Genomic DNA, 15,858 nt, shown 5'->3' with positions numbered 1-15,858 from the left:
ATGACCTTTGGTTGAAGCAGGATGTTTGGGAGGATAATTGGATGGAATGTGTCTTTGTGAGAGGGGAGAACAATAATTTTTTTGCAGTTTTGCTATTCTAAATCAACTATTTGGTTTAAGTGTCTGATCATCTCTGAAATTCAATACAAAGCATCAAAATCTCAGAGGTAAAGTGAAGACTAGAACCAGAGGTTTCTTTATTTTAATAATACTGAACTTGTTCAGAACCCAGGTTCAGGAAGGATTTCTTTCCTATCAGGCCTTTTGCAGCTAATGTCCTCATTGACTTCTAGGACATGGATATAGAATATTTAGAACATGGATCAAAGGAATGTTAATGGGATCATTGCATTAGTGTATTCCAATGTAAGTCACTTGGTGAAATTATAAACTACATTCCCTTGGTAAAGTGACACCTTAAGAGTTATGTAGGCTTTCAGAAGGCAAAGCATGAGATAGTGTCAAATAGCAAATAAATTTTCTGCTACTATTACTGAAGCACTCCAGTCGTCACCTGGGATACCTGCCAAGGGCATACATAGGGGAAGTCTCCATCACTCTAGTGCTATAGAGAGACAGTGTAAAGTAGGAGAGAATTGATAGAGAATGTCAAATACTGCTTTTACGGGTTGGTGGGGAGTGAGGCAGCAGCACCATGAAGGCCTTGGGCACCCTGAGAGAGTACAAGGTAGTTGGAAGATGCCTGCCTACTCCCAAGAGTCCAGTGCCACCTCTTTATCGCATGCGGATCTTTGCTCCTAACCATGTCGTAGCAAAGTCCTGATTCTGGTACTTTGTGTCCCAGCTGAAAAAGATGAAGAAGTCTTCTAGAGAGATCGTATACTGCGGATAGGTCTTTGAAAAGTCCCCTCTTAGGGTGAAACATTTTGGCATCTGGCTGCGTTACGATTCCAGGAGTGGAACCCACAACATGTACAGGGAGTACAGAGACCTGACCACTGCTGGTGCCGTCACTCAGTGCTACTGAGATATGGGGGCCTGTCACTGAGCCCGAGCCCACACCATCCAGATCATGAAAGTGGAAGAAATTCCTGCCAGCAAGTGCCGCTGACCAGCAGTCAAGCAGTTTCATGACTGCAAAATCAAGTTCCCTCTGCCCCACAGAGTTCTGCGTCGCCAGCACAAACCATGCTTTACTATCAAGAGGCCCAACACATTCTTCTAAGTGCAGAGGCAAGGAGGCACAAGTTTTATTTGATCTGTTTAAATAAATTTCCTATTTGGAACCCCCCCCCCCAAAAAAAGAATGTCAAATACTCCATAGATGTCAAGGATGAGGCCTCAGATAAAGATTTGGTGTTTAGATCACTGCTGATCTCCAAGAGTGTAATTTCAATAGACTTTTGGGGATAGAAGCCAGATTACAGGGGGTTAAGGAGTAGGTAATGATGAAATGGAGACCACTGGTTTGGTAATGAAATGAGTCACATAAAATCATTTTTCAAGATTGGAGAGACCTTTGATGTTTTATGGGCAAGAAGAAAGGGTCCAAAGAAAAGAAAGAGATTAAAGAGGATAAGGAGAAAAGTGATAATGAAGGATACTAGGACTCCCAGAGGAGTTTCAAGGAGATAGAATTAAATTAACTTTGGAAGAGGAAGGACATCTTTTCCTCGAAGCTTAGAAGATTGGAATAGACTCAGACAACATTTTGAAATGAAATAAAGGTAGATAACCTTGATCTTCTCAGTAAAATAGTAGGCAAGGTCCTATCAACAAGAATAAGGATTAGAGACTTTAGGAGATGTGAGCCCTTTTCTTCATTCTTTGATCTCTTTGGAGCATCAGTCTAGTAGTGGATTTTGAGGTAAAAAACAATATACAGTTTAGTAGTGATTTAAAGGGAGTATATTTTTAAATTACTTTCTAAAATGTTTGGACCAAGGAACATTCTGTTGTATACCAGGCTACTTATGGAAGTCTGAGTTAAAGTTCACCTCCCTCACACTCATAATGCTAACCAATTCTCTTGTGGACTAGGGAGCTATGGAGCAAATCTGGCAAAGTTTGAATTAACTTTTTCCTTAGGTAGAGTGATTTGAAATCCAACTGGAAATGAACATGTAAGGTCACTAACTTTCTTGTTTTTTTATTTTTTTATTTTGCTTTTAACCTTTCAGGGGACTTTTAATAGCTCTTTTCTTTCAATCAGATGCTTCTGCATCACTTTGGGTACTGTTTTACTTGGAGACATTAGAATATATTTTTAATAAAGGGACCTATTATTGCTGCACTTAGACTTTCTCTCCACCAACAGCGTTTTGGTTAGTATGGCTTCCTGCAGCCCAGAAAGCAACTGTCATTTTCTTTCTTTCTTTTTTTTGGTAATCTTTGATAATCTGGTGGGCATATACTGAAACTTCAAGGTTATTTTAATTTACATTTCCCTAATTATGAGTGGTTTGGACCATATTTTTCTCCATATGGCTATAGATTGTTTGAATAGATAGCCTGTTCATATCTTTTGACCATTTAATTATTGGTTCTTATATATTTGAATCAGGTCCTTATATGTATTGGATATGCAAACTTTATCATAGAAACTCACTGTGGAGATTTATTACTAGTTTTCATTTTCCTCTCTAATTATAACTACATTGATTTATTCAAAAACATTTGAATAAAAATTTTTATCTCGTGATTATCTCTATCCCTTGTTTATGAATTCTTCCCCAATTTATAACTATGGAAGTTATTTCCTTCTTAGATCCTCTAATTTTTTATTATGTGATCTTTCATATCTCTTACATTTTCATCTGGAGCTTATTTTAGTATATGGTCTCAACCCAATTTCAGTCAGACCATTTTCCAGAAATTTATATGTTCTCCCAAAAGATATTGCTCTTTATGACTTCCCCATTTTTGTAAATTACATTAATATTCACCTAAGTTTGAAAGTTAGGCAAGCCATTTAATCTTAATGCCCTTGGCATAAAACAGGTACTTAATCAATTTTGGTCTAATTTTTAATTTGTTCTTTTTGTATAGACAACTCCATAGCAATTCAATCACTTATGAGATTGAGTATTGAAATTCATTAGTCAAGGGTTGAAGGAATAGTATTTTATACCTAGAAGGGATCTTAGAGATGGACCTTATATTCTAACCCTCATTTTACAAAGGAAGAAACTGAGGATAAGGCAGATAAAGTGACTTACTCAAAGTCACAGACTGTAAATAGTAGAACTAGAATTCAAGTGAGTTTCTTTGACTCCAAGCAAAAATCTTTTATCCCTCAAAGTAAAACGGAAGGGAAAGGGCAAGAAGGATATAAGTATTATTAAACATCTATGATGCATATAATATTATCTCCCAATATTACTCATTTGATATGTGTATATATTTGTTATAAATAATATTTGAATTAGTTACAAATATCAAGAGAGATTTAATATCTCATTTGATCCTTAAAACAGTACTGTGAGATGGGTGCTATTATCCCCATTTTATGGAAGGAAACTGAAGCAGGTTAGTAATTTGCCTAGAGTCACACATCTATTAAGTATCTAAAATTAGATTTGAATTGAGGGGGCAGTTAGGTGGTATAGTGGATAGAGCATGAACCCTGGAGTCAGGCGGACCTGAGTTCAAATTTGGTCTCAGGCACTTAATAACTGCCTAGTTGTGTGACCTTGGGCAAGTACCTTAACCCCATTGCCATAAATAAATACTTTAAAAAAATTGGATTGAGGACTTCTCTCACCATTGCCTAGAAGCTAGTAGGTGAGAGCAACAAGGATCATACCCAAGCTGTCTTATTTCAAAGGTTGATGGGGTGGCTAGGTGTCACAGTGGATAGGGCACTGGCCGTGGAGTCAGGAGTACCTGAGTTCAAATTTGGCCTCAGACACTTAATAATCACCTAGCTGTGTGGCCTTGGGAAAGCCACTTAACCCCATTGCCTTGAAAAATCAAAGAAGGTTGAAATTTATTACAAATTTCCCATCTTGCTATTCTAATATAAGTGGTAAGAGGCTTTTTCAAGATTTCAGACTGGCATCCCTGGGAATACAGAGACACAAGGATTACTGGGTTTTCAGAGGCTGACAGTATTATTTTATTAGGCTAGAGATTCCTACTAGGTAATTCCTCTAACAATTCAGATTTCCTTTGCTGTACTTAAGGGAAAACTGTACAGTCCAGACATGAGATCCTGCTACTTGGGAACAGATGAGATAGTCAATAAGTCAATCAATAAATATTTATTAAGCCCCACTCCAGTATCTTTGCCAAGAAAATCCCAAATGGGGTTATGAATAATCAGAAAAGAACAAAATGACTGAATAACCACCAGGTTGAGGATATGGAAGAAAAGTCCAAAGTCATTCTTATCTAATGGTAAAGCTCTACTACATAAATTTAGTATTATGAATGTTACTGTTCCGGTTCTACCCAGGGCTGGTTTCTATCTGGCTGCTGCTTCCTTTGTCCCACCACCAGGAACAGCAACTCAAAGAACCTCCACCTCCCCTCCCCATTAATCCGTAGCGTTGGCATTGTACCAAGTGTGAGTGGACAGATGAAAATTTGTCCCTAGATCTATGGAGCCCCGGTTCATGCTTCACAACCCATATGACCATCCATCTGGAAATCAGAGCCTATCTTGCCCTCTGTTTCCTATCTCCTCACTTTCCCCTCAGACCCACCCCCAGTCTATTCTCTGGCTTCTCTTGTTCTTGGCCTAACCCTAGGGAATAGTAATTAAATCAAAACTACTATTATTGATTGAAAGAACATAAGAATCATCTGTCCTATGGTTCCACTGCTAATCCAACACAAAAGCCTTTCCCCTAGAAAAGCCCCCTCTGCTCCTTATATGTACGGAATCCTCCCATGACAGTGTAAACACCATGTAGGCGGGGAGTCTACCACTTTTGTGTGTCCTCTGCACCTAGCAGAAATGCCAGTCACTTAGTGGATTCTTTTTTTTTTTTTTGCAGGGCACTGGGGTTCAGTGGCTTGCCCAAGGCCACACAGCTAGGTAATTATCATGTGTCTGAGGTCATATTTGAGCTCAGGTCCCCCTGACTCCAGGGCCGGTGCTCTATGCACTGTGCCACCTAGCTGCCCCCTCCTCAGTGGATTCTTAATAGCCATTTATTCAATGGCAATGCTCTGTGTAGTGGGGAGAGGGTGGCTCCTCAGCCCGAAGCAGCATCCCCTTGTTATCAGCCCGGGGGAGGCGCGGGGAGCGCGACCGGCAGCGTTCGGGGAAGGCTTCTGCTTCCATTCGGTGGCCGCCGGCTGCGCCGGGCCTCCCTGCTCCGGGCCCGGGCCTCCCTGCTCCGGGCCCGGGCCTCCCTGCTCCGGGCCCGGGCCTCCCTGCTCCGGGCCTCCCTCCCCCGGGCCTCCCTGCTCCGGGCCCGGGCCTGGGCCTCCCTGCTCCGGGCCCGGGCCCGGGCCTCCCTCTGCCGGGCCTCCCTGCTCCGGGCCCGGGCCCGGGCCCCCCTCCGCCGGGCCTCCCTGCTCCGGGCCTGGGCCTCCCTGCTCCGGGCCCGGGCCTCCCTCCGCCGGGCCTCCCTGCTCCGGGCCCGGGCCCGGGCCCCCCTCCGCCGGGCCTCCCTGCTCCGGGTCCCCCCTCCGCCGGGCCTCCCTGCTCCGGGTCCCCCTGCTCCGGGCCCCCCTGCTCCGGGCCTCCCTCCAGGCCGCGTCCGGCCGTGAAAGCCCGTGTTTCTGCCCCTTGCCCCCGTTGGGTCCTTCGGCCTCTGGCAGCCCCGCGTGGCCCCGCTGTGCCCCCGGGGCGGGTCTGGAACGTTCTCCGGGCCTGAGCCTTGCACCGTGGCATGGGCCGCGCACAACAGACGAGTGTGGGGCAGGGGAGGGAGGCGCTAAGCCCGGGATGGCGGGGTGCGGTTTCTCAGGGTCAGGAGACGACGCTTTTCTCCTGTGAGGGCAGGGCCCGGTGGAGGGGACGCTTGTCCTCTCCGACCTTGGGCCGAGGAGCTCGGGCGAGGTGCCCAGGCCGGCACCGCGCCCTCTGCCAGGCCCGCGGCAGGAAGCGCTCCCTCAGGTATCACTTCACTCCCAGAGCTCTGCCCTGGCTCCTGCCTCGAAGGGCGGAAGTAACTTCAGCCCGTCTTATGCCCAAACCAATCAGCTATTGGGAAACTGCCGCCACACTAGCTTGTGACCAATAGAATCACGGAACGCTTCTCAGTCAGCCGGCATCTCCGTCATCGGAGAGGAGAGGAGAACGGGTTTCCCTCTTAGTGTTGCCAGGAACGTAGATGGCGGCGGCCCTTGGTGGAGGGGAGGTGAAGTGAGGAAGGGGGGAAGGGGAGGGGGCGAGGACCCTGGCGAGAGGAGGACAGGACCCTCGAGGGCCTGGTAAGTACAAGAAAGCCAGACACCGGCCTACGGGAAGGAGCAGTTTGAGTCAGAGCTGACCCCTCTCTACTCCCCTCCTCTGGCCTGCTGCCCAAGACCTGGGGAGTCTGGGGTCTGCATTTGGGAGATTGGATCTCGCCTGGAGGTCACCCCGGGAGAGAAGGAGTGAATGGAGGGGGCTGACCACTGCCTCTCTTCTCCTTTCCCTCTCCTTGATTATTCCCTAACTTCAGGACCCCAGCCCCAGGCTTCCTTCTTGGTGGCTGTCCAGCTGGCTAGGAAACCTCCTGCCCCCTCCCCCCATTCACATACACAAAGGGTGGGCCCTGGTGGGATTCCTGATCCAGGGTCTCAGGTTAGCCATGCATGGGCTTTGACCCTGAGCTTTTCAGCTATGATGTAATATATATTTATAGTTCCTGGGGGAGTCCCAAGGCTAAGCCAAATCTCAGTCCACTCCTTCCTCTCCCCCTGCCCCCCCACCAGCCCAGCTGTTGCCTGGGAGCAAGACTTCAGCCCTAATGCCCAGCCCCCCCCCAACAAAAAAAAGGTCCTGCACCTGCCTTGTTTCCCTGGGAGCCGCTGAGCCACTCGACTTTGTTCCCTGGACTTCTTTCATAAACTTAATTTACTCTTGTTTGGAAGTTTAGTGACATCTATCAGTCTATGCTAAGGCTTTGCAGATACTAAGAAAGAAAAAAAAGTCTCTATCCAGCAGCTCACTGTCTAATGGGGGAAGACAACATGCAAAACAACTCTATACAAACCACATACCCTATAAATTGGAGGTGATCATCTCAGAGGGAAGGCACTAAACTTCTTGCAGAAGCTGATTTTGACTGAGGTATTAGGGAAGCTGGAGGCAGAGATGAAGAAGAAAAGAGTTCCAGGCATGGATGGGACTGGTCTTGGCTGAAAGATAGGAGTAATGGTAGCTCCCCCACTTTCTCCTCAGAAAAAGATTTGAACTAGATTTACCATCTAGTAAAACCAAAAGGGATTTGAATTTTTCTTTGCAATTCATATGTGTGTGTGGTTCACCCATTCTTATCCTATAACACTGTTAGGAATCTACTTGAGCAACTCCCCTAGTTCAGCCACTTCTAGTAGGGCAGGGAGTAGAAGAACATTCTGCTTCTAGCTGTGTAGTCAGAGCTGGAAGATCCTTTAGAAACCCTCTAGTTTATCTCTGTCATTTTCGTAGATAAGGAAGCTGAGGTCCAGAGAGGTTGTGACTTGCCAAAGACACATAATTATCACACAAGTATTAAACAATAAGCTCCTATTTACATAGTTTTCTAAAGTTGGCAAAGCACTTGATATATATACACTACCTAGCAGGGTAAAAATTTTACTCTAAATCCAACACTCTTTCCATTGCCTTGTATATCTCATTTGGCCTTGACTTCACCATACTTTTTAATTGGTCTGTCATATTCTTCTGTTTTCCTTTCCTCCCCTCTAGTTATAGACTTGTCCAGAAAAGAAAGAACCACATCAATTGCATTTTCCTTCTCTATTTCTTTGTCCAGAAGAGGAAATGATCACCTGGCAGATCTTTTATACCTTTATACAAGAAATTCAGTTTTAAAGACTTAAATTGAATTTCTCTCTTTTAGACTCCTAAGAGAAATAGATTTTCTAGCATTTTGCACATAAGTGATGTAAAGGAACTTTTCTAGGCTCATGAATTCACAATCTGAAATAGAATCCAAACTTTTGGATTTCTCCACTAGAACAGTGGTTTTCAAAGAATAGTGTGATGGTCCTTAAGGATCTTCTAGGTGGTCCATAGTTGTTTTCTAGTAATATCTATAACATGATAGGTCTACATTGCAATTTTTGGAAAGAATGAATAGTTTTCAGAGCCCTTGTGGCTGAATTAATGGCTTGACTAATTAAAAAAAAAACCAGGATCAATTACCATTAATTCTGGTGAAGTGTTTTATATATATATTTTTTAATGGAAAGCAAGTAGGACTGGTGATCTTTTACCATAATGAAATAATTCCTGGTCTGAAACAGATTAAGTCCCTCAACATTTGTTCTTTACCTGTGATTTCTTTGGGTTGGATACCCTGTAACAAAAATAGATTGGGCAACTAGGTGGTGCAGTGGACAGAGCACTAGCCCTGGAGTCAGGAATACTTGAGTTCAAATCCGGCCTCAGACACTTAATAATTACCTAGCTGTGTGGCCTTCGGCAAGCCACTTAACCCCGTTTGTCTTGCAAAAAAAACTTTAAAAAAATGAAGAACTAACATTATTGTTCTGCAAAACTGATGAGCAACTTGTCTATGAGTTTTCAGAAAGTTTCCTGAGGGACAGAGCAGTTTAGGGACTAGCTTGTGGTCACACAGTTACTCACAGTTCTTTAAGTGAACCATCTGAACACCTCTAATTCATTTTTTACATAATGCAAATTTATTCCTACCTATTTACTTTAATTGGCCTTTTTAGGTTTTGTTTTTTTTTTGGCAAGGCAATGGGGTTAAAGTGGCTTGCCCAAGACCACACAGCTAGGTAATTATTAAGTGTCTGAGGCTGGATTTGAACTCAGGTACTCCTGACTCCAGGGCCAGTACTCCATCTACTGTGCCACCTAGCCACCCTTTAGTAGGTAGTATTATTGAGGTGGTTTTGGAGAAAGTAGACCATTTTTACTGTTTCTTTAAAACCATGCAGATGGGGAGGGTGACCTGAGGCATTATCCAAAATAAACAAAATCTTGAAAGGAAAGGCCTTATTATTGTTCAAAGGCCTTATTATATGCCTTGGAAATAGTGAAATAATATACAGGTAAGTGTAGCCTTACTGTTTCCTTTCAATGTTCTGAGATTTTCTGAGTGGTGCATAAGAATAGGTTTTAATTTGTAAATCCTAGATGTGTTCCTTCCAAGCAGAAGAGTAATTATTTTTGAAGCCTTATGCCCCAGCATAGTTTTTTCCTCTACTGAAATGTAGGTTCAAGACAGTATTCTTTGATTAAATAGGTTGGTTTTGTCTACATTAAAGATTTGCTCTGGCAATTAAGGAGCCTCCTCTATTATTTTTTTTGCAGGAACTCTGGAACCTTCTTTGCTGCTTCAGTATCTGCACTAGCAGCCTCTCCTTGCTGCTTGCACATTATGAAATCCTGCATGATTTTAAAATCTTGCAAGTTTAAAATCACACTGCTTGCTGTAAATATCTATAAATGTAAATATCAGTCTGCTTTTCTTTAAATCTTCAAAGAGGCTTTCAGCCTTGGCTTGAATTGTCCTTAAGTGTAAAGGAATATTCTTCTGAGTCTGGTTTTCATCCACATAGTTAATAGTATCTTCATCTCTGGAACAGCATCTTCTTTTTGTTTTGACAGATGATGTAGATTTTATGCAAACACTGCCTTTTGCCTATTCCTTTATCCTGGGCAGCATCCTTCACTTATGATATTCATAGTCAATACCATGAGAATAAGTTCATATGCTATTGATGACAATTTTCTTCCTCTTCTATACTTCCTGATTATTTTTAATTTCCAAGTCTATTGATTTATGCTTACAAGATGGTTTGCTTTGCCCCTCATGAGCATGTTTGCCACCAGCCATGGTGAAAAATATGAAGATTACTGTTGAGCACAGAGAGAGGCATAGTATCAATCGATGTCTGCAGATATGCTGGAACTGACTTAGATATGCTTCTCAGCTTTTCACCACTATGCTGCCCGAATCATACAGAATCTTATTGTACTGGAGTACAGCATCTGCTTTACATAAGGAATTTCTGTATTTTTTTTTTGGAATGCAGATTTCTTTCAGAATAATTTACATGAAATTGAATTTGTATAATGTGAATTTACAGAAAGCAAGAATGGTTTGTAATGTGTAGCAGAATAAATATATGAACCCAGTCATTTCAATCAGGATTTATATATGCTATAGGTAATTTTGATAATTTTGAATTTTTTTCTAGAGTTCATATATGACTCTTGAGATATCTCTGCTTCAGTTTCATCTGCAAAATACTAAAATATCTGTTTCATTTTTTGAATAGATGTTGTCCTTTTGAACCTTACATTCTATTGACTCTTTCTAGTTGGCATCCTGACTGTTTCATGATGGATGACAGTAGATGACAAAAGAAGTTAATAGGAAGCTGCATATATGTGTGTATATGTAATGATAAGTATATGTATGCATAGCTAGGTTCTGTTGAGTACAAGTGATGAATCCCCTGAAGTTGTTACATTATTCAAATTGGCACTGCATGTTGGGCTGGAACCAATTACCATAGTTTGCATAATTATAATTTTGAACTGTGTGAATTTGAATTTATGTGGCCACAGGGGATTCTTTGTATAAAACAAAATAATTACAAGGTAATTTTTTTGAAGAGAGGCACTAACAGCTGCGGGGTTGGGAGGAGTGAAGAGGGAAAGGAAGGAGCATGTGCCAGTTATGGAGGAGACAGACAGACAGTCCCCTCTCTGGAGATGGAGTGTCCTAGACAGGGGACAGTAAGAAGGCCAATGTGGCTAACTGTATAGCACTGGAAAGAGAGTAATGTGTAATAAGGTTTGAAAGGTAGGTGAGGCCCAGAAGAGGCAGTAGGGAGCCATTGGAGTTTATTGACTCTGTGTTAGGACAGCCTTTTGGCAGCAGCGGGGAGGAGGATTGATTAGAATGTGGAGATGCTAGTGATAGAGCAGTCAATTCAGCTTGGCAGTTAGAGGTCAGGAGGACCTGAATTAGGGTAGTGGTCATCTGTAAGGAGAGAGAAAAGATGGCAGGACTTCTTGATTCCCCCAGCTCCTGGTACCTTCCCTTCCTGTTTACCTTGTATTTAATACTATATCTATTTATTTTGTATTTATTCCACATCTACTTAGATATGTACATGTGATAAAATATCCTTGAGAGGGGCAGCTAGGTGGTGCAGTAAATAGAGCACTGGCCCTTGAGTCAGGAGGACTTGAGTTCAAATGAAGCCTCAGACACATAATACCTACCTAGCTGTTGTGATCTTGGGCAAGTCACTTAACCCCATTGCCTTAAATAAATAAAATTTTAAAAAATATATATCCTTGGGAGCAGGGATTGTTTTATTTTTTTGTATTTCTGATGTTTGCCTTTGGGCCAAACATATAGTAAATTTTTTAATTGATGCTTGTGTATTGACTGACTCAATTGACAGATTCAAGAGATGCTTCCTGAGGTTGGAACATGCTGACCCTCTAATCCATTGTGCTAGTCTGTCTATTGAAATAGTAATGCTTGATATTTTATAGATCACACTAAGGTTTATGAAACAATTTTTGTTCATCTGATTCTCACAATAACTCTGTGAAATGCTATCAAGTGTTATTATTCCCCTTTGTGGATAAATGAAACTCTGAGTTAATCAGAAATTTTAACTTGTTTAGGGTCATAGAACTAATAAGAATCTGAAGGAGATTTGGCCTCAGCTTTTCCTAACTCCAGCAGCCCATCACTTACACTCTTTAGGTAATACCTAGTTATGGAGAGGATATACTCTGGGATAAGAAAGTGTGAATCCTACTTCTGTCCCTTGCTATCTATGTGACTTTGATCAAATCAAGCAAATTATTTCATTTATCTGGGCCTATTTTATCTGTAAAATGAAGGGATGGTACTAAATGAGAGATGACTCATTTGATCCTACATATGTGGGGCAACACTCCTAAGTGAGACCCAAACCAGGTTAGAAATGTAATGGGTAAATATTTGACAAAATAAAGAAAATATAATCAAATATAGACATTACATTTAAAATGTAAGTCAACTTGTGGCCTGAAAGGATCCTTATGTACTGTTTAGTGGTCCCTATTTCTATTTGAATTGATACCATTGAACTAAATGATTCCTAAGGTCCCCTCTAACTGTGAATTTTATTACTGGGTGGAGAAGGGTACCTTTTGGGGGGGTTTCTAACTTGGGATTTCAGTGGTATGGGGAGCCCTCAGTGAAGAAATCCCATCAACTTGAAATTTCTGGGGACACTAGGAGTTTAAATAATGTGTCCATGAACACCATACAGCCAGGATGTGTTAGAGGCAGAATTTGAACCCAGGATCCAAAAATCACATATCTACTTTTGATTTTCCCATTACACCTTCCTCCAGAACCAGGAGCAGGAAAATTGAGAGTTGTTAATGAGGAAATAAAGTATTCCCTATTCCCCAATCACTTACAACCCCTGAATAAGAGCTGATTGAGTTTGAGTTCATCTTTCTTTGTAGGTGCTTGGATAAGGGGAGAATTAGATCTAGAAAACAAGGGTCAGGCAATAGAAGGAGAGAAAGGAAAAAGCACTTTACATTTCTATTTTGAGCAGTTTCTGAGGAGTGCTGGCCTTGGGTGCTGAGAATCACTCTTCTGGAAAGCCTAACTCCTGCATAGTTAATGATGAGTGAAAATGGCAGTCCACATTTCCCCCCACTGGCCCCTCCCTAGAGGCCAACTTAGGAAAGAATTTGTGTGGGGAAAGAAGGGAACATTAAAGTAAAGGTTCTGCAAATTGAAGGCTTTATTTAACCCAGTGTTTTGAGTCCAGCAGTGTACCCTGGAAGAATGAGGCTGTTGCCAGTGATGCATTTTTGCTTCCAACTTTACAACTCTTGTTAGTGATGGACAATAAGCAGGCGAAAGCAGCCAGCCATCTTTCTGAGAAGCAGGGTAGGCTGTGATTGAAATAGAAATGTGTTTTTCCTCAAGCTGAAGCCATTGTGTATGATTTTTCCCATCAGAGCCCTTTAAAGACTGTAGATTAACTGCTGAGGATAGTAGTAAACAGTGCTAGTTACCTGGTGTGACAAGGATAAGGGACACATTTGGGTTTCCACTCAAGGTAGAAAACTGTGTCTGAAGTGCCCTTGGATCAGCCCAGTGGAGGAAGCTTCTGTGGGAGCCACATGACAGTCCGAGCCACTTAACCTCACCATTTTCTATAAGTGGAGTTAATGATATCAACCTTCCTGAGTAGGAAGAATGATGTTGAAAAAGGGATATAGGGAAGAATAAGTACTAGAGACATAATGGAAGGTCATACAATTATTATAGCATCTCACACTTAGAAAGCTGCTGTCTCACAAAAATCCAAATATCGTTTCCGTTTTGTAGAAAGGGAAACTGAGTCTCAGATGGAATGACTTGGCTGAGTCTTGAACCCAGGCTGGCTTCAAGTTTTGTATTCTCTCCACAGACCACACTGTTTTAAATAGATTTTGAGGCCCTGACCCTAAAGCCAAAGGGTTTGTTGCCAAGAAACAGAGTGAGAAGGCTCAGCCTAAATAGGAGTTGGAAGTTGCCCATGTTTTGATGCAAGGTCTCCTGGCTATCAGTGGTGTCCTCACTGAGGTTTTGTTAAAAGGAGTATAAAAAACTGGATTAATCAACTCCTTTTCATCCCAAATACTTACTTGGGAGTCCTTTAGTTGTTTGTTGCTTCAAATTGCTTTCTGGAGGATTAACATAAGGTCCTACTCCTATTCAAAGCCACAGAAAACATCTCTCTTCCTTCTGGGGTTTTTATGACCTTTAAGAAATCCTGACTTTAAGAAATTAAAAAATGTAGAATATGAGGTTATATGAAATAATGAATCTATTCCATATTATTTATTTTTTTAAGTTCAATTTTTTGTGACAATTTTAAAAATTCAATAAATTACTCTTACAGCTCTTCTTCTGAACTTCCTTCTGTACAACTTCTGTTGTATGTGCATTTAAAAAATGCATATCTTTTCCCTTTTCTTGTTTTTTTTTTTGGAGGGGGGCTTCACTATTGCTTTTTTCCCCCAAATTGCCCCTCCATTAAGAACTAGAAGAAAGGAGGAACAGCTTTTGTAATAAATAAACTTAGTCAAGAAAAACATATCCATACCCTGACCATGATGTGTCACCTTCTGCACCTTGACTCTACCACCTCTGTCTAAAGGTCAGTAACCTGCTTCATTAAAGGCTCTCTGGAGATGTGTTTAGTCATTGCTTTGGCCTGAGTTCTTAAGCTTTTCAAAATTGTTTTCCTTTACAGTGTCTTTAAATAAATTCTTCTCTTGGTCTGTTTATTTCCCCATGCATCAATTCGTACAAGTCTTCCCATGATTTTCATCAGTCATCTCTTTCCTCTTTTCTTACTGCTCAATAATAATTCCATTATATTATGATACCATAATTTGCTCTGCAGTTCCTTTGTTTCCTTATCTACTTCCACCCCACTTTTTGGCATTCAGATCTTTTTTTCTTTTTTTAAAATTTTATTTAAGGCAATGGGCTTAAGTGACTTGCCCAAGGTCACACAGCTAGGCAATTAAGTGTCTGAGGTCAAATTTGAACTCAGGTCTTCCTGACTCCAGCACCAGTGCTCTATACATTGTGCCACTACCCTTAGTATTCAGATCTGAAGTTTATTTTGTTTGTGACTTTTCCCTCCCTGGTAATATCCTCCTCTTAATCTCTCTACATCTTCCCCTGCAATACCCCTCCCCTCATCCTCACTTTTCTACACCTAATTCTATGTATGGGTAAATGCATATGTGTTCATCTTTCTTTTGACAGTTTCATTTAAGAGTGAAGTTTATTTGATTTCCCCTTACTTCCTCTTAAGTTAACATTAATAAAAAATAATAATTCTACCTCCTTCCTCCTTTTTACATTAATGTTTTTCCTCCAGCCCTCTTTTGAAGATATTCTGAATGGATTCTTATTTCTTCTCCTCCTCTTGGAATGTTAGTCTTTCATGGTTGTATTCATCAGATTATAATCTCTTCCAATTGCTCATCTAAATTTGCCTTTCTAGGTTTCTCTTAACCCATGTATTTCAGAGTTCCTCTTCATGTGTAGTCTTTTCATTAGTGCTTGAAATAAAAAATTAAAATTAAAAAAAGTGCTTGAAATACTTGTGCTTCATTAAAGATCCAGTTTTTCCCCCAGTAGACTTATACTCAATGTTTTAGGACAAATTATTCTTAGTTATGAGCCTAAAATTTTTGTCTTTTGTGATTTTGTATTCCAAGATCTCAGGTTTTCAGTAGAAGCTTTGGTAGGTCTTGTGTGATCCTGACAGTGCCTTGGTACTTGAACTCTTCCTTTCTGGATTCTTGAAGTATTTTTTTTTCAAATTTGGTAGCTCTGGATTTTTACTGACATTTTTGAGACTTTGTCTTTGAGAGTTAAGAGAGGATTGGAGGATTCTCTCTATATTTTTCTTTTGCCTTTTAGTTCTAGATTTGAAGGGATCCTGGAGATTTTTCATTTATGATTTATTGAAAAATAGTGTTGGCTTTTAAAAAATTGTTTTAGGCATTCTTAATGATCCCTAGTGATTCTCCTTAACATTTTTTTAAGTTCAATTTTTTGTGACAATTTTAAAAATTCAATAAATTACTCTTAGAGTTCTTCTTCTGAACTTCCTTCTGTACAACTTCTGTTTTATGTGCATTTAAAAAATGCATTGTTTTTAATATTAGGTATCTTTCATTTTTTTCTCTTTTTTTCAATCTTTTGACTTTGTTCT

General features: G+C 41.1%; 1 protein-coding gene and 1 pseudogene across 1 annotated transcript in view; both read left to right on the top strand.

Annotated features, from left to right (window-relative positions):
- The first annotated feature begins 640 nt into the window (after nt 1-640).
- Nucleotides 641-1,238, top strand: LOC141511407 (large ribosomal subunit protein eL20 pseudogene; annotated as a pseudogene).
- Nucleotides 1,239-6,264: 5,026 nt separating this feature from the next.
- Nucleotides 6,265-15,858, top strand: part of TMEM94 (transmembrane protein 94) — a 50,070-nt gene continuing 40,476 nt past the window's right edge. The window contains exon 1 of the mRNA XM_074224584.1: nt 6,265-6,348. The gene's annotated coding sequence lies outside the window, so the exon portion shown is untranslated. The remainder of the gene's footprint in view (nt 6,349-15,858) is intronic.

This window comes from Macrotis lagotis, chromosome 2, assembly GCF_037893015.1.
Source record: "Macrotis lagotis isolate mMagLag1 chromosome 2, bilby.v1.9.chrom.fasta, whole genome shotgun sequence".
Taxonomy (NCBI): Eukaryota; Metazoa; Chordata; class Mammalia; order Peramelemorphia; family Peramelidae; genus Macrotis; species Macrotis lagotis.
This window is presented reverse-complemented; position numbering and strand designations above follow the sequence as displayed.